The 20,658-nt window shown below is 43.6% G+C and overlaps 1 long non-coding RNA gene and 1 pseudogene across 1 annotated transcript in view; one reads left to right on the top strand and one right to left on the bottom strand.

Moving 5' to 3' along the window:
• The window catches only part of LOC143669331 (uncharacterized), a 28,800-nt gene extending 8,405 nt beyond the window's left edge, over nucleotides 1–20,395 (top strand). Inside the window, exons 2-4 of the long non-coding RNA XR_013168861.1 lie at nucleotides 1,744–1,875; nucleotides 7,369–7,505; nucleotides 20,029–20,395. This is a non-coding gene — a long non-coding RNA (uncharacterized LOC143669331). The remainder of the gene's footprint in view (nucleotides 1–1,743; nucleotides 1,876–7,368; nucleotides 7,506–20,028) is intronic.
• LOC143669093 (coiled-coil-helix-coiled-coil-helix domain-containing protein 7 pseudogene) lies at nucleotides 3,562–3,816 on the bottom strand (annotated as a pseudogene).
• Nucleotides 20,396–20,658: the final 263 nt, after the last annotated feature.

The following is a 20,658-nucleotide window of genomic DNA, read 5'->3' as shown; positions in this document are numbered from 1 at the left end:
AGTCAAGCCAACTCACCTGGGACAGAGCAGTCTCTTCAATAAATGGTGCCTAGAGAACTGGATATCCATATGCAAAAGAATGAAAAAAGACCCATCTCTCACACCCTATACAAAAGTTAACTCAAAATGGATCAAAGATCTAAACATTAGGTCTAAGACCATAAAACAGATAGAGGAAAATGTTGGGAGATATCTTATGGATCTTACAACTGGAGGTGGTTTTATGGACCTTAAACCTAAAGCAAGAGCACTGAAGAAGGAAATAAATAAATGGGAGCTCCTCAAAATTAAACACTTTTGTGCATCAGAGAACTTCATCAAGAAAGTAGAAAGACAGCCTACACAATGGGAGACAATATTTGGAAACGACATATCAGATAAAGGTCTAGTATCCAGAATTTATAAAGAGATTATTCAACTCAACAACAAAAAGACAGCCAACCCAATTACAAAATGGGAAAAAGACTTAAACAGACACCTACCAGAAGAAGAAATACGGATGGCCAAGAGGCACATGAAGAGATGCTCAATGTCCCTGGCCATTAGAGAAATGCAAATCAAAACCACAATGAGATATCATCTCACACCCACCAGAATGGCCATTATCAACAAAACAGAAAATGACAAGTGCTGGAGAGGATGCGGAGAAAGAGGCACACTTATCCACTGTTGGTGGGAATGTCAAAGGGTGCAACCACTGTGGAAGGCAGTTTGGCGGTTCCTCAAAAAGCTGAATATAGAATTGCCATACGACCCAGCAATACCATTGCTAGGTATCTACTCAAAGGACTTAAGGGCAAAGACACAAACGGACATTTGCACACCAATGTTTATAGCAGCGTTATTTACAATTGCAAAGAGATGGAAACAGCCAAAATGTCCATCAACAGAAGAGTGGCTAAACAAACTGTGGTATATACATACGATGGAATATTATGCAGCTTTAAGACAAGATAAACTTATGAACCATGTAATAACATGGATGGACCTAGAGAATATTATGCTGAGTGAATCCAGCCAAAAACTAAAGGACAAATACTGTATGGTCCCACTGATGTGAACGGACATTCGAGAATAAACTTGAAATATGTCATTGGTAACAGAGTTCAGCAGGAGTTAGAAACAGGGTAAGACAATGGGTAATTGAAGCTGAAGGGATACAGACTGTGCAACAGGACTAGATACAAAAACTCAAAAATGGACAGCACAATAATACCTAATTGTAAAGTAATCATGTTAAAATACTGAATGAAGCTGCATCTGAGCTATAGGGTTTTTTTTTTGTTTTTGTTTGCTTGTTTGTTTGTTTGTTGTTGTTGTTTTTTACTATTACTACTACTTTTATTTCTTTTCTTTATATTAACATTTTATATCTTTTTCTGTTGTGTTGCTAGTTCCTCTAAACCGATGCAAATGTACTAAGAAACAATGATCATGCATCTATGTGATGATGTTAAGAATTACTGAGTACATATGTAGAATGGTATGATTTCTAAATGTTGTGTTAATTCCTTTTTTTTTTTTTTCCGTTAATAAAAAATAAAAAAAAAATAAAAAAATAAAAAAAAATGTGGCATATTATAAAATCTTCCTGGAAATCCACAAGACACATTTGCATGTTAAAAGCTTTCCATATCCTCTTTACTCTAGTGTTGCCCCATTTTTTTTTATCACAGATTATATTGGTTTGTTTCAGTTTCATTTTAATTGGTTGACTAACACCTTTGAATTTTCATTCCACAGAGCACATATTTACATTAGTTCATCCAGTAACTTATATATACTTAGCTCTGTCCTGCATCCTGGAAAAAGGAAATGAACATCTCCCAGGGCAACGTTCGACATTTGATTATCACCACCGTCCTTCAAGACCTGGTAAAGCTTTGCATCCATGGCTGCCAGAGTGGTAGGGTGCATAGGAAAAGATCACATCTCTGACTTGGCTTGATAATTGAAGGGACCTGAGAGTAGAAGGGTAAATATTTTCCAATGAAAAATATAGAAAGAGGTAGAGTGGAGATGGAAGAAGGAGAAAAGGAGAGTAAGGTGGGGAGAAAAAAATAGAATACTGGCTGCAGAGCCGATTCATTCATTGTCTCTGTGGGCAACTGTGCAGCCTTTATGCATGCAGTTCACTCCTGTGGGATGACGTATGAATTTATCAACAATGTGGCCAACAGCCTTGATCAAGATTTCGCTTAACCTATACATTAGTCTGCTGACATCACTCCTGCAATGGTGGGCAATAAGGTCCTACGTTGTTTTTTTATTGCCTCTCCTGCCATCTTTTCTTTTGGAGTCTTCGGTTGATTTAATTGGATTCTTATTAGTAGGGTAACTTCTTCTCTTTAACATGAAACTTCTTGACTCCAGTCTAGTATGTTGAATTTCTTTTCTAAATTGCAGGTTATGTTTCCTCTGTCTAGAGGATTTATGAGCTTAAGGTCTAGACCAGTGGTATCCAAAATGAACTTTCCGTGATGATAGAAACATTGTATATCAGAGCTGCCCAGTATGGTAGCCACTAGCTATATGTGGCTTCTGGGCACTCAAAATGTGGCTAGCATGACTGAGGAAATGAACTTTTAATTTTAATAGATTGAAATATAAATAACTACATATGGCTAGTGGCAATTGCAGAGGGCAGGTCTGGATGCTGGAACTTTGAGGAGAAAAAAATCTTTTACCACATCATACTAGGATAGCTATATCACATTTTGATATAGTTCCTAAACCTATTAATATTTCTCTTAATTTTAGATTAGGTCAGTCCTACCTAAAGGTGCACAGTAAATTGGGCCAGAGAGGACAAGTCTCCCAAACTGGACCAAACAATCACCTCCTTGAAAATTTTGGGAGAGAGAGAGATCAACAGTTGGCATCCTTGTTTTCCAACACATGAACCACAAAATTCAAGGGAACCAGTCTGCAAAAGAGGAAAAAGTTACCCTGATAGGCATAATTGGGCACAGAGAAGAGGTAGAAGAAGGAAAGTTAAGGTGAACATTATAGTGCTCACCAGTTCTTCTCTCCTTCCTGAGCACACACATTATACATCCCAATCCCTAGCATTTAAGTAGGGTCATGTGACTCCAAGTTACAAGATTCTAGTCTCTCACTTACCCTACTGGGGCAAATTCAGAAGCCTAGCTTGACAGATCCAAAAAGTTCAAAGCAGCTTTGGTCTCTGAGTCACCATGTACAATGCTGGACAACCTGCAGGCTGGGAGAAATAACATTCATTGTATTAAGCCACTGAGAATTTGAGATTGTTATGACAGCATAACTCAGCTAATTCTGGCTCAACTCTTCAGATAGACTTTCCTAACCTACCTTATCTTCAGAAAGTAATGTCAACTCAGTGGCAGAGAACAGCCTGAAGTTACATGCCATTGTCATAGGCATGTCATACAAAGGGCACAAGGCTAACATAATTTTATCTCTTGTAGAATCTAAGACCTATGTTGGTAAGGCCTGTAAGAACTTAAAATATTACAGCAATCATTTATTTAAAATATTCATCTTTTAAAATTATATAACCAATTTTAATGTGAGCATTCACTAGGGCATCTTTCCCAGTGCTTCCAAGATTTTACTTCTTTCTGCTGCTCTAGGCATAGGTGGCATCGTTCCATTCCATCTTCTCTGGACCATGATAGAATTCCAGAATTTCTGGTAATTTTTGTACATCAAGAAGTAAGTGGAACAATTTTCCCTGTCATAGTTATTTTCATCCAGACGTCTGGTAGAAGCATCTAAGTCCAACAAACAAGGATTCATATCTGGATCTCTCAGCCTCCATGCTACCGTGGGCATCCAAACAGTAGTCTTTCTCAAGACACCACTCTGCCAGTGCCCGGGTCTTCGACAACTCCAAACACCAAATTCTTTATTCTTATGCAGCTATGAATTCTAACCCTAGTGTTGTAACTTTCCAGCTGCTAAGCGAATATCTTGCCATGGGTTGACTTAACAGGAATTTATTGGCTTATAGTTTCAAGGTTAGAAGTTTCAAAGTCAAGGCATCAGCAAGGCAGTTCCTTTTCCCTAAAGACTGTGCCATTTGGGGTTTGACTGTGGCAGTTCTTGGTCCTTGGTCTTTCCATCACATGACAGGGCACATGGCAGGATCTTCTCTTTTCTCTTCTGGGTTCCATTGACTTCCAACTACTGGCTGCTCCCCATAGCTTCTCTTTTCCATGTCCAATTTCCTTTGCTTATAAGGACTTAAGGCCTGCCCTCCTTCAGTTTGGGCACACCTTAACCAATAACATCTTCAAAGGTCCCATTCACAAATGGTTCCATGCTCACAAGACCAGGGGTTTGGACCTGAACATACCTAACTGTGGGAGACAAGATTCAATTCCCAACATCTAACTTATTCTACTACAATTCTAAGTCTACCAGACACCTTCAATCAGTATGATACGATCGGGCCAAACCAGACATCAACCAGAATACATTTGCATCAGTCTGAGGAGTCCAAACCAGTCTCAAGAGGACCCATGGTGGAGGGTGACTTGTCCTTTGTCAGAGGGTATGATGAGCCGAGGATAGTGCAAAGCCTGTGGCTGTCTGTACCACCTCCGGCAGCTGCAAGCTTCGTGCCATCCTCATAGCAACTGGGGGCAGTCACTCAGGGCTCTGAGTGAGCCTCTCCACCTTCTTGCTGCTGGCAGATGGGTAGTGACTCACACAGCCAGCCCTTAGGAGAAAAGAATTGGCTCAGCCAGCTGGTGCTTAAGAAATAAAGAAAGAAAAAATGAGGCTCCTGTAAACCTGCTAGGAGCACTAAGGCAAGCAGTGGACCACCTCTTGCATTGCCGCACACTACCCCCGGGCTTCCCTTTTAGCTGAATTCCCCATCTATAGAAATTTGGGGAAGGACCATCTGTGTGGGAGGTGGAGAGGCATGTGTGTGTATCTCTAAGGGAATTCATGTCTGAGATGCAACAAAGAGAATCCATTGACATTCTTCTCTGGACTTCTGCTTGGCACTTACTGCATTTGGTGTTCTATGTGGGAAAAATGTTCTGCTGTCATGGTGACAGCCTGGCTGTCTGAGTCCAGTGTGTTTGACCAGTCATAAGGACTCGTTTATGAGATGAGTGTTTGACACTAAAAATGATCAGTTTGGGTCTATAACTTTGGAACCAATCTTATTCTTCTATAGGCATCAGTTGGGGACCCAAGAGAGAACAGCTCCTGGTAGTTCAGGGGCTGGTCTTTCTCTCTGAAATGGCCGTGGGTCAGTGGCTGCATCAGGGGCTACAGCATCTGGGTGGGGTAGGAGACCACACGGATTCTTTGCACAGGCCGCGGGTAACTCTCAGCCTCCATCGAGGTGGCAGGCCTCAGGAGCAGGAAACCCTTCAGGAGCAGTGAAGCATTGCTGGTTAGAGAGGAGGCGCTCTGTGCTGAAGGGGGTCTCCAGCCTCTGCCAAAGCCCAGTTTGGTTTGCTTCACATTAGCAACCCTCCCGTACACTGACCACGGCCACAGACCGGGCAGAAAGGGATGAAGGAAACAAGAATTGATTAATGCCCACCTTCAGTCATTCCTAAGCATCCCCAAGAGCTAATCTACTCAAGGCCCATTTCCATTCTTACCTCCTCCACACTGATTATTTCACTGGCTCTCTTGGGGGTAGGGCTGGGGGTGGAAAGCTGAGTTTGGGATTTTCTAGAAATATCTGTAGGCTATACGTAAGCTGTCTTAAAAGGAAGTCTGGATTCTGCACATACAGAAGATTGGGTCGAAACCAAATTGTTTGTGGTTTTAGAAGGTCAGCGACTCCATTTCCTTCCTCTTGAGCTTGGAAACAGCGTCCTGCTCCTTTCTCAAGGAGCATTTCATTTGTGGGCAAGAGGCATTTGTTTATGTTAAGGGGAGCAGATGAAATTAAGTGAGTGGCTGGTTATTTCATCTCTAGCACATTGGAGTTCTTATACAGTGCCGCTATTCAGAGAGTTTGTTTCGTTATTTGTTTGCTTTTTAATCTCCAGGGGAATTTTAATGAGGTTAACTCTCAGTAACTCAGGTTATCGAGTTTGCTTGTTGGCTGCCGAGTTGGGCCTGGCTTGGTGCAGGAGGCACTGCCCCGAGGGTCAGGGTTTGTCCAGACTGGTGACTCAGGAAAGGAAGAGGGAGGATAAAGGGCCAAAGGACTAGGAGGCAAGGCTTGCTGAAAGATTTGATATGGAATCCAAAGAGCAAAAAAATAAAGGATAATCCAAAGCTGCAAAGTCTAGAGTAGCACAGTGGAACAGAAACATGATATCATCCTATAGGCAATTACAACTTTCTTAGTAGCCATATTAACTGAATGAAAAGAAATAGGTGAGAGGTGCATGGGTGATTCATTGGCAAAATGCTCGCCTTCCATGCGGGAGACAAGGTCAATTCCCAGACCATGCATACACACACACAAGAAATAGGTAAAACTAATTTTAGTAAGTTATACTATTTGGCACAATATAAACAAGATATCATTTTAAAATAATGAGATATTTTATGTTCTTTTTTCTCAACCCTCGTAATTAGTCTTTCGATTCTGGTGTGTGTTTTGCACTCACAGTACATCTCATTACAAACTAGCCACATATCAAACGTTCAGTAGCCACATGTGGTCGGTGGTCAGCTCAGACCTAAGAGAGGAGGAGGGTATAATGAAAGATAAGGGAAAAGGATCATTTGTTTGGAGATCAATATATGCCTGCATCATTTTATGTTCAGATAATTGTGGGGTGTCCTAGAGGAGGTGTAGATGTGGAACTGGTGGTTGGGAGATGGAGGGAAGCAAAGAAGACGGGCTGGTCAAGACCATAAAACACCCTTTTTCCTACATTCTGAAATATTTGCTGTGTAAGAATGCTGAGACATTGTTCTTTATTAAGATCTAGCTCAGTGGATGCACCCATAAGAATAAAATAATAGGCCTGGAAGTAGGGAGCCGGCACCCCCTAAAGCTTGCATCCTTCTTGGTGATCAGATGCCTGGGCCAAGTGGACAATGTGAGCTGGGAGAAAGAAGCCTAGGCCAGACACAGAGAGGAAAATAGGTGGTGTAGACCTCCACCCCAGGGGACAGCAAGTCTGCAAAACAGCTGCTGTGTGGTGGATTATAAGATCTCCATCCAGCTCTAGTTCAGGGCAAATATGGCCCAGACAAAAGCCCAGGAACCAGAAGCAGGGGAACCAGACAGGATGCTTGACATTGATGCCAACTTTCTGAGGCCAAAATATAGTTATGTCAGATGTAGAGAAACAATTCATTTTTATATATCTTATACTCTCTGTATTTATTTCCTGGTGTCCTCCCTTTGTGTGGGATGAAATAACATGGGGACTCCGAATTGTGCTTTAATAGGGGACAAGGACGTCAGCACACACTTTTTGACCATCTGGCTGTGCTGTGATGGGCAACTGTCTAAGGATACAGCGGGAAGTAAGCAGACTCTGTGTCCTTCGCAGCATCTCCAGGGGAGAGCGACTGTCAGTAAACAGGTAAACATGAGAATAAATAAGATAACTTCAGATACAGAAAAATGGTATGATGTGGTAGAGAGTGACAATATTGGTTGAGTTATGTTAGATGGGGAAGCAGCAACATTGGAGTTGTAAACTGAATAATGGGAAGGAGTCAGGCATATGAAGCTCTAGGAAACGAGTATTCCTGGCAGAGGGAACAGCGAACAAAAAGCCCTAACAAACTCTGCATCTCCAAGGGATGGGGAGAAGGCAGTGGGGTGGGGCGATGGGAAACACGAAGAGAATGACATGCCATGATGCTGGGGAAGCAGACAGAGGTCATGCATGGACTTATACCATGGCACAGAGTTCAGATTATACTGCAAGTGCAATGGAAACAGAGAATGATACAATCTGCATGGTACTTTAGGAAGATCGCAATGGCTGCTGGGTAGAGGATGGATGGTGAGGCGAGAAAAGCAAAGACGGAAAAACCAGAGCAGGTACGAAATGGTGGTTTGGACCAGGGTTTTGGCAGCGGAGATGGAGAGAAGGGCTTGGATTTGGGCTTCATAATCAGAGCCAGAGCCAGTAGGATTTTCCTGTAGCTCAGATGTGGGACATGAGGGAAAGAGAGGATTCGGGAATGACACTTAAGTTTTGGCCAAAGGCTTGGAGGTGAAGGGCGCAGGTGAGAGTTGTGATGGGACTTGGTCATTTTCCCCACCGAGGGAAAAAGATTTGCATTTCTACTTGGTCATAGCCTTAAAAGGACCCACGTGGCACCAAAACTAGAAATCAAAGTGTGAAAACTCCGCAGGGAAGAGGAAGGAAGACTTAGGAGAGAACTGGGAGTATTTGCGGGGCTACTTAAACATTTATCCATTTCAGAATTAACCCTTGTAGATTTAGGATGGTATTTTAATAAAAACAATGGTTAGAGTTATGTGCTTTGGGGTCATTTCCCAGATTATTCCTCTTCATTGACTAAAGATGGGGGAAGCAAAAAGATGAATAGTGCAAAATCAGTCATTCTGTCTCTTGTTGATACCCTGAAATAAGGGATCATGCGTGAAGAACAAACATTGGTACTAGGGGCTAAAAGGAGGTTTTGTATCACCTGGGATTTCCTCTAGCAGTTTTTATCCCAGTCTACAATGCCTCATTTTTCTTAAGCATTTGCTATGCATCTATACAAGCCAGAATGGGACAGTCAAGATAATGATCTAGGGTAGTGTTATCCTTACTCCAAGTATTTGTTACTAACAAATATGAACTCATAGTAATAGCCTCAATGACTTCCAAGGTGTTCAGAAGGACTGTGTTTGTTCTGGCCTTCAACACACTATTTTTGAAAGTAACTTTCCAGGTTGAGCCATATGCGATGTAATACAACTCCAAACTCCAGAGGGATGGACAATGAGGTCACTGTCCCAGTTGCCTGCACAGTACTTGGTGTGTTTATCTGCTTGTCATAAGTGACCACTGATTATGAGCCCTGTTATTGCAAGGTGATGACACAGGGTAAGAACCTTTAGTCAGAATGGAAGAAAGTGCTTGAAAAAACAGCTAGATATAAGGGGGGACGGTAAACTACACCAATGGCATGAGATTGGCCAAGAGATGAGTGCATCCCAGAATGGAGTGAGAAGTAATCCTTCACCATTTAACTACGAAAAAGTCAGTGCTCAGTCAATAGACCTGAGGAAGCAGCAGTGCTTTCTCCTTCAGACAAAAATAGGGATTCAAAGGCTCTGAGAGAGTAAAGATTTCAGGCACTTCCTGCAGGAGGAAAAGGGGAGTAAGAGAGACTCCTGTGGAGGAAAATGGAAGAAGCGCCATGTAGATGGGATACGGCTAAGTGGAAGGTGTGTTGTCCTCCTGAAGCATGGACCAAAGAGCCTTTCAGTTCATGGTAAATTCCTCTAAGCCACCCACTTCACCTGCATACTGAAGAAACTGAAACAGCTTCTAGGATTTTTGAGATTGTAGATAGGAGACTAATGGATAGAGCTATATCTTCATTTTGTTTTCAAGCTGAAGGTCATGACTCTAGAAAAGAAAGGGCTGAAGGTCATGACTCTAGAAAAGAAAGGTTTTGGGATGTGATGCAATTAGGTGGGTAATGCTGTCAAAGGGCAGGTTCTGACTTCCTAGTTCAAAGTCTGCTCATTCTTAAACACCCTTCAGTGGGCTGGATACCGAGCCAAAATTCTCTGTCTCTCTGCCACTTCCACATAGTCCTCTGTCCTCCTGGAAAAAAAAAATCCTCTCTTGGAAGCTGAAGTATTTGGTGGCATTTATTTCCTATCCCATCTCATCTCTGTCATCAGCCAACCCCCAAGTCATTCCCTGGTATACGTGAAGGATTCAGGTACTAGTTCTTTGTTTATGCACTGTAGGACACTCTAGTGTTCAATTCCAGACCTCCTCTTTGCCACTTCTCCCAAGCAGCCCGTTTCCATTATTCTGGGTGAAAAATCTACTGTGTCACTTGTTTCCCTGGCAAACACTGATTTCTTTATATCCAAATCTCTCTCTCTCTCTTTCTTACACACACACACAGAGTGAGCGAGTGAAAGAGAGAATCTATAGCAAAATCTATAACAGTTCCTCAATACTTTTTTCCCAAATTGGAAATATTTTTATTTTCTATTATAAAAATAGTACCTACTCACTGTTAAAATTTCAAATGGTATAGATGTTTATAAAACAGAAAATAAATTTACTTTCAACTGTTCTGGTCTATTTTTCCCTATTTTCCTTCTGAAATAATGATATATCATACTATGTCATTTTCTATAATTGCCATTTCACTTCAATGTCTCATTGTGGACATGTGTCTCTACCTCACCCCTTTTAATGGATCCAGCGTACTCTATTATACGGGTGTTCCACAATTTATTTCTCTAATCTCTTATTGATGGGGATTTATGGTGTTTCCGATTTCTTTTTTGCTACATAGCAACACTGCAATGGCCTTCTTCTATGTACATCTCTCCACTATTCTCAGATTTGTTCTTAGTAAGACTTTGTAAAAATGAAATTGTATCATTAACAGTGTGAACATTTTCCGGCTCTCAATAAACATTGCCAGTTGCTCCATGAGGATTCTCCTAAGCTATATTCCTTGTAACTACTTTTCAAGAGTTTATTTTTCTCAAATCTATACTAATGCTGGTTATTTTCATCTTTTTTTTAATCTTATAGGTGAAGTGTGTCTCATTACACTTTCCATTTTCATTTCTTGACTGATAGCCATGTAGAGAATTGTTTAAGTATATATTAAACATTTGTATTTCTTCTCTTGCACCAAATTACCTGTTCACGTTCTTTGCCCATTTTTATAATGTAGTTCTTGTCTTAATGATATAAACACTTTATTCATAGTATATGTTGCAGGTATTTTCCCCACTTGCTTGCTTTTGACTCCGTTTGTGGTATCTTTGCTCAGTATTTCCATTGCAGTAAAGTCAGGGTAAAATACTAATGAAGAGAAGCTGGAATTGGGAGTTTGAGGAAGGTGTGATGATGGGAAGAAATAGTTCAGTGCTTTGCGTTTTCATGGCAAGGCTCTGGTTTAAAAACCACAATTAGGAGCAATGAACATCTTTTGATGATCTGCACATTTGGTGTAAGTTTCAATTTGTTAAAAAAAAAGATAAATTTGCTTTTTAGTTTAATAATAATCAAATCTCTAAACTCAAAGATAGAAAAAAATAGTGCCTATTTCTATTTTCTCTCCCAAACTTAATTTTTTTTTTGAAGAAATGCCAATTGGGGAAAAAGAAAAGAAAATGGAAAAATAACTTTGCTATTTTAGAAGTTATAATAATAATCCTTTTGGAAATACTGTTCACTCTAAACAAGTTTCTCTGCATATTAGTGCTTTTAACCACAGTTGGGGACTCCAGCCTATAAAGTATATCCTTCATTACAGAGACATTTGTAGCATCATCTCTCTCCCAAGTGCTTCTGGAAAAGGAAGCATTTCTTCACAGTTGCCAGTGGGACAAGAACGTCAACATGCTGGGTCTTTCTTAAGCTGAATGTGACTTCAGTTTATAGCCATAGAGTGGGGAAGCTGGACATAACGAATGCGGAAAAATAAATAGCCACGGCCCTGTCTAGAGGGGCTTGCAGTCTAAAGGGAGTAAGGACATGAGACCCCACATGGGCCATGCAGGGCCTCAGGTGGCAGGCTAGGGGCAGCTACAACGTAGTGGGTGGTCCCTTCCACCTGGCAGGATCCCAGCAGTTTTGAGAGGTGACACTCAACCCAAGTCTGGAAAACTGGTAGTCAAACCAGCCAGAATCTAGGAAAGCAGATTTCAAACAGTATAGAGGGAAGATAGATTGGTGTCATCCCAAATGCCAGAATTCTGAAGCACCTACCATGTTCAAGATGCTCTGCTAAGAGAGTAGTTTGAGATTCAGAGTGAGAGCTCTCGATGCACAGACCATCAGGTGAATGCGGGCCATGAGAAAAGGCATGTTGGCACCCACAACAACATGGGTCAACCTTTTGATGTGACCCCTTTTACAAACAAGATGCATCTTCAAGCAATGATAGCATCCATCATTTATGTGGCCCTTATTTTCCAGGCTCTTTTCAAACACCTTACATATAAGAGCTCCTCTAATCCTCCTAAGAACCATATATCCCATTTTACAGATAAGGAAACTGAGGCACAGAGATCAAGTCACTTCCCCAAGGCCATTCAGCTCATAAGTGGTAGGGCCAGAATTTGAACCTGGCCTGCAATGCAAACGCAAGCCCTCAGCTTAATCTTCTGTGCAGGAAAGAGCTAAATTATTGAGCACTTATATGTTCCAGGTCTGTAACTAAGCCCTTACATGTATTATCTCAATTGCCGTAACCTTGGGAGACTGTGGCCTTCATACTATAATCATTTCCCTTTTATAGTAGAGGGAACTGAGCATTAAAGAGCTTAGTTGCTTGCTCAAGGTCATAATGTAGGAAGTGGCAGAGCCAGGACTTGAACCCAGGGAGAATGACCTTGGACCAAAGCTCTAAGCCTCTATCATGGAATTACACAGTCCAGAAGGAAGGAGATGAAGGTCCCACTGCATTTGGTTCTATACCACCACATTTGCTGCCGTATTTCCCTTTGGAGCCACGATTATATAAATGTGTTGACAAACAAGTGAATATTCAAAGGATGGTCTGCAAACATCGGAGGAAGAGTTGCAGGAACTGAAAGTGACAGGCTGTGCTAAAAGGAAACTGCGAGCAAGGGTTGTCTCTGTCCCACATATCTGAGGAGCTCTAAAACAAAAAGATGAGACCTAATCCCATGATTTCAGAGGCCAGGGTTAAGAGGGACTTTTTAATAGTAATCTCATGAACAGAACGGGGTGGCAAGATCTCTGGCACCAGAGGGTTTTGAGCAAAGGAAGAAAAAAGATATTGCCAGAAAGTTTGGAAAGTAGAATTCTCCTCTGGCTGCAAGGTTGGTTGAAGTTGCTTCTAAGGACACTGTCTTCTATTACCCTGTTGAATCTTATTGTCTTCACATATACTCAGTGTGTCTTAAGAAAATAAATATATGACAGAATGAAGACACGGGAAGTTCATTAAAAGCTATTAATCCAGCATTCCATTAACTAGCAGTTGCATGTTTTTACCAATTCTTTGGTACATGGGTTCATCATGACATTTGTAAGGAAATAAATGCCTTCAGTATTTTATAAGATAGATTGCTTTATGTTCCTTATAATTAACTGCTGAGAGTATTCTGCAGCGTTCTAATTCTTTTGAAAAGTCATGCTCTGCGAATGATAACTGACAGCTCACCATTAGCCAGGATATTTGGATTAATCAGGATGCCCATCCAAACAGTAAATGTTCGGAACAGTCTCTGAATGGGAGGATTGAGCTGAGCAGTGTATGAACGGGTTTCCTAACGGGAACCGCAGGCAGCGACCCCCTGCTCACTTTCTCCCCCGACCAAGCCAGAGAATTTTATTTAAATAGCGGCTGTGCAGTTTATTCAGCTGTCCCAGGCTCAGGAACATGACTGCTTGTAAGTCTGACTGCCAAGGGCGTCCAAACAGCCGCTAGTGCTTGCAAGAGGTGCAGCCCTAAAGCTCAAAAGGTTTATTCTTCCTCAGGATTGCCTGGTGGCATGGACAGGAATGCTAAGAGAGAGGTGATGGTGCCAGCTTCCAAGGGGGTCCCCACCTAACCCCAGCAAGACGCCCCAAATAGAATTCTTCCACAGGACAGACATTCACTCGGTGAACCCAGACAGCTTCCAACACCCAGCGCCGGCGTTGGGAAGCAGTGTGCCACAGCCAGCACTGCATATTTCACATCCCTATTTCATTATCTGGCAGCTCTAATCATTGACTAGTCATTTTCAGGATTCACTCCTGTTAGGGATGACCAGGTCCAGGGTGCCCTGTCGCCACCCGGCAGCTAAGTGTGCAAATGTCCTTATCGTCTGCACGAGGGAAAGCACGACACAGGGGGCCGGGACCACCCAGATGGGAAGGGGGCCAAGGGGGGCTTGTGGCCAGGTGCTTGGCCAGCCCCACCAGTCTCCGCTTCTGTCCTGGAACCGCCTTGTCATTGGATCTTCTCTCGCTCTGCCTGTGGGGACCCCCGCCCCTCCCCATATCCCCTGTGTCTGTCTGGGTGTCTGTCTGTCCGAGAGCCTATGTGGAGAACACACCATGGTTCTGTGAGGGCTCCACAAACACAGCTGTGCTCCTGGGAAAGGGCGCTGTGTTCTGTCCCAGGCTTATGCCTCTTGTGTGGTCCTGAATTTCCTCAGCTGTGGCCTGGGGGTAATAACCACTCCTGCGTTGCAATGAGGAGAAAATGAGTGTGAACAAAAATTAAAAAGTATGAAAGGCTGTGTGGACTGGGAAACCTGCTATCAATGCAAAATGGGAGCCTTCATCCCTGCGTGTACATGTGTGGGAAAAGGCTTTTTTGTTTTAGAGTCGTGTCTGAGGCTTACATATACCAAACACTCAATGAGTATTTACGAAAGTGAAACACTATCTTGTGTTTCCCTTTTGTTCTGGGGGTGCTTCAGGAAAGGAAAATGCCTTGGGCCTGAGAGAGGATTTTGAACGGATGGCAAGCCTACTGGCCAAATCATCTGCCATATTCTTAGAGGCATCTTCCTCTGACAAAAGATAACTTGGTCCCCAAAGTGCCAGAAAAAAGAGAGCCAGAGCTGGACACACAAGTAGGTAAATTAGAACTATCACAGGGTCCCTTGGTTTCTGTAGCCTTCCTGCTCTCTGCTTCCACTGCCTTAGTTCTTCTCAGCCCAGAAAATGAACTCAAAGACACATATGGAGTTCCTTACACAGACCAAAGAACCGGAGAGAAAATAAATACTTGAGCCTTGTATGATACTTTTCTTTCTGATCTTTCTCTGCTTTGGGGATTGAATCATACTGCTCACAAATCTTAATGTGTGTTCCAGTGGCTGCGAACCCATTAGAAAATAGGACCTTTTGAAGATGTTATTATTAGTTCAAGTGTGGCCCAGTTGAATCAGGGTGGGCTTTGATCTGTTTAAAGATAGGAAATTCAGACACGGTCCTGTAGACGAATTTAGTAGATGCCAGGGAGGAGAGAGTGACAGAACTGGCATCACCAGAATGCCCCAGAATCCAGGAGAAAGCAAGTCCTTGATTTTTATCTTCTAACCTTCCATATGGTGAGATAATAAATGTTTGCTCTTTAAAACAATCCACTGTGTGATATTTGTCATAGCAGCTCTGGCAAACTGAGACAACTCCTTCCCTCATTCTCAGCAGCCTTCAGCTCTTAATTCACAGAGAACAGAGAGGCCAACCCCTGAGTTCCTTGCTGACTTGCATACGAAACTTTCCCTTGGTCTCCAGGAATCCCACTGAAATTGTCCATGCTGGGCGCAATGACACATCTTCAGTCTTCATACCTACTGACACTACCAGCCCCTCCCTACTCCTTGAACTGGTCTTCCCTTGGATTTGTTTTTGCTTTTTTGGTTCCTGGTCTGGGAATCAAACCCAGGTCTCCCGCATGGAAGGCAAGCTTTCTACTACTGAACCACCCTTGCACCCCCTTCCCTTGGTTTTTAAAACGTCTGTCTTCTGGTTTTCCTCCCACCTCTCTGACAGTGTCTCCTCAGCCTCCAGGTTGTGTGCCCAGCCCTTCAAAGTTTGTCTTCCTCACGATGGCTGCCTCATCTTCCTTCTCTTCTCAGGCATGTATTTGGCTTGGTGGGGGGGGGGGGGGGGCAGTTTATACTTCCTTTCCAGCACTCACCACTTCTGTGCTGATGACTCATAACTCTCTACCTCAGGATGAGATTTCTGTACTGAATTCCAGACTTTTATACACAAATGCCCCCGGGGCAGCTCCATCTGAAAGCCTCTCCTTTGTCTTCCCTCGCACTCCCCAGACCTACCTAGCCCAACCGTCTTGGCATTGAATAACACCACCATGCTCCCAGGTTCAGAAGTCAAAACTTGGAAGTCATCCATCGCTTTTCCTCTCACTCTCACATCCAAGTCCTAAATACCTTTGGAACCCATTGACTTCTTCTGCCACTGCCCCACTACAGCCCCTCATCTAGATGCTTGAAAAGGGTCCCACTGCTCCGGCCTGAGCCCTCGGAGCCAGCACAAGGTCCCAGAAGATGACACACTTCATCAGGGTACCTGAAGAGATCCTGTTTACAAAGGTTTTGTTAAGGTTAAGGGAAACCTACAAGGGATGACAAGGTACCCAGGGGGCAGCAAGAGTAGGGAGCTGTTTTAGTGTCCCAACTGCAATTCCAAATAACACCCAGTGGGTTGGCTTAAATAATGGGGATTTAAGGGCTCCCCATTTCAGAGGCTCAAAGGCTTGCTTCTTCTGGCTGGCCACCAATCCTTCTTGGGTTCCTTGGCTTTCCCATCACATGGCCATGTCCCCTCTTTTCTCCTCTGGGGTCCAAAGACTTCTGGTTTCCTGCTCCTCCCTATGGCCTTCTCTCCTATGTCCGAATTTTCTTTTGCTTATAAAGCACTCTAGTAATCTGGATTAAGACTCAACTTCATTCGGTTGGGCCACACCTTAAATGTAAAATAACATGTTCAAGATATCCTATTTATCATGGGTTCAAGCCCCCAGGAATCAGTAAGAACATGTAATTTTTCTAGGATATGTGATCAATCTACAACAGCAGCCTGGACCTGGAAGGTACAAGAGGAGATGTTACTGGAACCGAGAGAGAGAGAGAGAGAGAGAGAGAGAGAGAGAGAGAGAGAGAGAGAGAGAGCTGCAGTGGGAGAAAGGTCAGCCAGGCAGGAGCCGTGGCCGGCAGTAGAAGCACAGCCCAAGGCCATGATAAGGAGGGAAAGAGAACAGATAACCCGATTTCTCTCTCCTCCCACTCTCCCATATTCTTTGTGTGCCTCCTAAGGGCTGAGGGGCTGAGTCCATCTGGAAACCAGAAGGCAAAATGGCCTCCTAAGGATATTAGCCTGCAGAGGTACAGAGCAGGATGGAGGAAGGGAGCACATGGATCTGGAGGGACAAATGGAGAATATCTACTATATCTTCTTTAATTCCATTTCTACTGCCCAACTTAAGAGATCTTTCTACAGCACAAAATCTGATTGTGTCATCACCCAGTATGAAAGTATGTGACGACTCCACCTTGCCCAGGATGATGTCTAAACCTCTTAACAGAGTATCTGCATGGCGTGCTCCACCCTGATCTTCAGGCATGTCCCCCATCGCTCCCACCACTGACCAAACTCAACCGCTCCTCTTCCCTCTCTCCACTCCGGTCATCCTGCTTTAACTGGGCAGCTCTCTCGGGTCTCCATGACCATTTCCCTGCCAACATCTTCCACCAGTCACTTCTCGCGTCAGTTGTGGTCTCCTCAAGGCAGCCGTCCCAGCCGCCCATGGGGGAGTTAAGTACTCTTCCTGTGATTCCTAGCTCACTCTTCTCACACCTATTGTGGCACACTTATCAAACACTATCGTGTATGCCAATTTTGTGTGAACTTCTCCCCCAGACTGGAAACCTGTGGAAGGACTCAGACTAACCTAAGGAGCACTGTGACTGGGACGCAGACATCCAATCCCTATGTGCTGAATGAATGAAACCTCACAAAAGTCCCCAGACATGGATAGTCTTATCTCACTGAGGGCCCAGGCTCTGGAGATGTTGAGTGATTTGCCCCAAGCCACAAAGCTGGTTTGAGAAGAAGCACGGGTTAAAGAGCTTCTGTTTTCTGGTGCTCGGTGGGTGCTCGTTCTACCTGCCTGTGCTGACTGTCAGCCAAGGGTGCTCCTGACCTCTGGTTAGGAGAAAGTGTGGCCACTTTGCACCTGCCCAGCAATGCCCGGGGATCTGTTCCATTGAGCGCAATATTGGTGCCTCTTCTCGGAGAAACATAAGCGAGTCTGTTATGCTCTCAGTTTCCTTATTACTGCTGGTTTCTCTGGCAACAAGGTAAGAAGCAAGAGCTGCTGTGGGACATGGTGGCGGGGCATTTAACAGGGAAGGGAGTCAGAGAAGGAAAGTCCTAAGGCCAAATATTTTGTTGGGCAGACAAGAGAGACAAAGAGAAGGAGGGAGAGAGAGAGAGATTGAGTCACCACCAATCTAACATCCCATCCCAGCCAATGGGCTTGTCCCTGCAGCATGCTTCTCATGTCAATCTCTGCCGTGGAAAAATCCAACTCCCCTTCCAGCCACACGTGCTGTTGGTTTATTTTCCCAAAGCATATGAAAGTTGAAGCCTAGGGTTGGGGAACAGTAGGGGACACTAACAAGGCAAGGGACTTAGTTCTGTGTGTAAGCTGTTATTGAGTCTCTGCTTTTCCCCCGTCTCCTTCCCTGTTAAATGGAGACTGTTTAATACAGTGATTGCAGGCTTTCAACCAAAGGGGGAATAAAATAGCTCGCAAGGCCAGCTCTTGAAACACTAGTAGGGTGTCAACAGAGGAGCCTTGAAGAAATTCTTCTTGACGAGTACTTAAGCTAGTTATAATGGGGGAAGTGGCGAGAGTTGGGAGGCTGCGAGTGACCTGAAGAGAATGTGCTCCTCTGTGAATAAAGAAAACAGCAGTTTGCCCTGTTCTCTCTGCCCGCCAAATGGGGGGCGCTCCATGTCCGTTAGAAACACACAAAAGCCTCCTGGCACTCCTATGAAAGGAGAAGGGGCCATTATGTCCACTTTATAAATGGGGGTGTACAGAGAAAGGTTTAAGTGTTTTGCCCCAGTTGAGAGTACAAGGGAGAGGCAGGGAAGCAGAGGCGAGTTCTGAGGCAAACTCTGCTCGAATCTGGGGAAGAGTCTTGCCTGGTCAAGCCACGGTTGGTTCCTGGGACCTGGTTCGAAGCACCCACCGTCCCAAGAAAACTTCCAGATGCAAGTGCTTCCAAAAAGGGCAGTATAAAGACAAAAGTCCATTCTGGTGTGAGACGAAATGCTTTTACAAATAAATGAAGGAGCACAGCAGCCAAGCTTGGGGCTTGGTCAGCTGCAGAGTCACCTTGCACTCTTGCCTGGGGGACTTCAAAAAAGGAGCCTTTTAAAATAAAATAAAATACAATTTTTAAGTAAATTGTGCTTAGGGCTTTAAAAACGGAGTCTCCTTAATAGAAAGAACTCCATAATAGCATGATGCAGCTGTAAGTACCTGGAGGGTGGGACCCAGCTCTTATTTGGATCCCCAGTGCTTGCAGGTGTGCAGCAGAGAGAGTATGGGAGGGGGAGAAGGAAGGAGGGAGGGAAGGACAGAGAGAGGGAGTAAGCATTTTACACACATACTTCCTTTTCTCTGTCTTTTCAAACAAGCAAGCAATCCCTCACCCCTGGGCTTCCCAACTGCTTTCTAACAGATAAGAAATATGATGTCTTTTTTAACATTTTTTTAAATTATGAAATATAGCATATATACAAAAAAGCAATGCATTTCAAAGTACATTGTAACAAGCAGTTATAGAACAGAGTGCAGAGTTTGGTATGGATTACTGTTGCATAATTTGAGGATTTTCCTTCTAACTGCTACAAGACACTAGAGACTTAAAGAAATATCAGTATAATGAGTCAACAGTCATACTCATTGGTTAAATCCTATCTTCTCTGTTATACTCCTCCTTCACCTTTGTTCCTTCTCCCACCCTTTAGGGGTATTGGGGCTACGGCCATTTTAACTTCTTCATGTTGGAAGGGGCTGTCAATAATATGGGGTAGGGAGATGGAACTAGTTGATGTTCTGGAGAAGCCAGCCCCTCTGGGTTTCAGGATTTATCTGGCCAAGAACCCATCTGGAGGTTGTAGGTATCTGGAAAGTAATCACAGTGCATGAAATTTTTGTAGAACCCTAGATACAGCCCTAGGTGTTCTTTACTGAAAGTTGACTGGAATGGTTTTGGTTGGGGGTTGGCAAACCATGGTAAATAGCAATGTCTAGCTGAAGCTTGCATAAGAGTGACCTCCAGAGTAGCCTCTCGACTCTATTTGAACTCTCTCAGCCACTGATAGCTTGTTTTGTTACAATTCTGTTTTCCCTTTTGGTCAGGAAGGCGTTGTCCAGACCACAGTGCCAGGGCCAGGCTGATGAAGACGTTTCTATCAGTTGTCATCTGAAGGAACAGCCCTTGCTTTGTGGATAGGATACAGGCTTGGTAACCATTCCCAGGCTCTACCAAACCAAGGACCAGACCTGCCTGCTCAATGCATGTTGACTAAGAAAAGAAGGCAGCAATGGCCTGCTGGCGCTGGGAGCTCTTCCTCGAGGCTGGGTATTTTGAGAATCCATTCACCTGGCTAAGGACTTCTCTCTGGAGGGGCAGGGGCCACTTTACTAAACTTTGGGCTTTGAGGACATGGTCATCCATCACTACTCTGAACCAAGAGAGCATCTTAATCCCCAATAATTATTATAATGGTCCATGAAACTTCCAAACAAACTCCAACTTGTTCTTTCAAGGGGAGAAAAGTGGTTGCAGTTGTCATCTTGAAAAGAGAGGAAAAGGGGAACTCAGGCTGTGATTTTTGCAATGTTGCAGAAGTCCTGATCTGCAATGATCCAGAGGGTGGGCTGTCTAGTGACCAGCCTATTCTTAGCCATTTCATCAAATTGTTCAAGGACCCCTTGTGTTGGCATTTTGAGCAGCTCAACTGTAGTTGTTTTCTCATTATCACCCTT

Source organism: Tamandua tetradactyla, chromosome 25 (assembly GCF_023851605.1).
Source record: "Tamandua tetradactyla isolate mTamTet1 chromosome 25, mTamTet1.pri, whole genome shotgun sequence".
Taxonomy (NCBI): domain Eukaryota; kingdom Metazoa; phylum Chordata; class Mammalia; order Pilosa; family Myrmecophagidae; genus Tamandua; species Tamandua tetradactyla.
The sequence above is the reverse complement of the archived record's forward strand: the minus strand, read 5'-3'. Positions and strand labels throughout refer to the sequence as shown.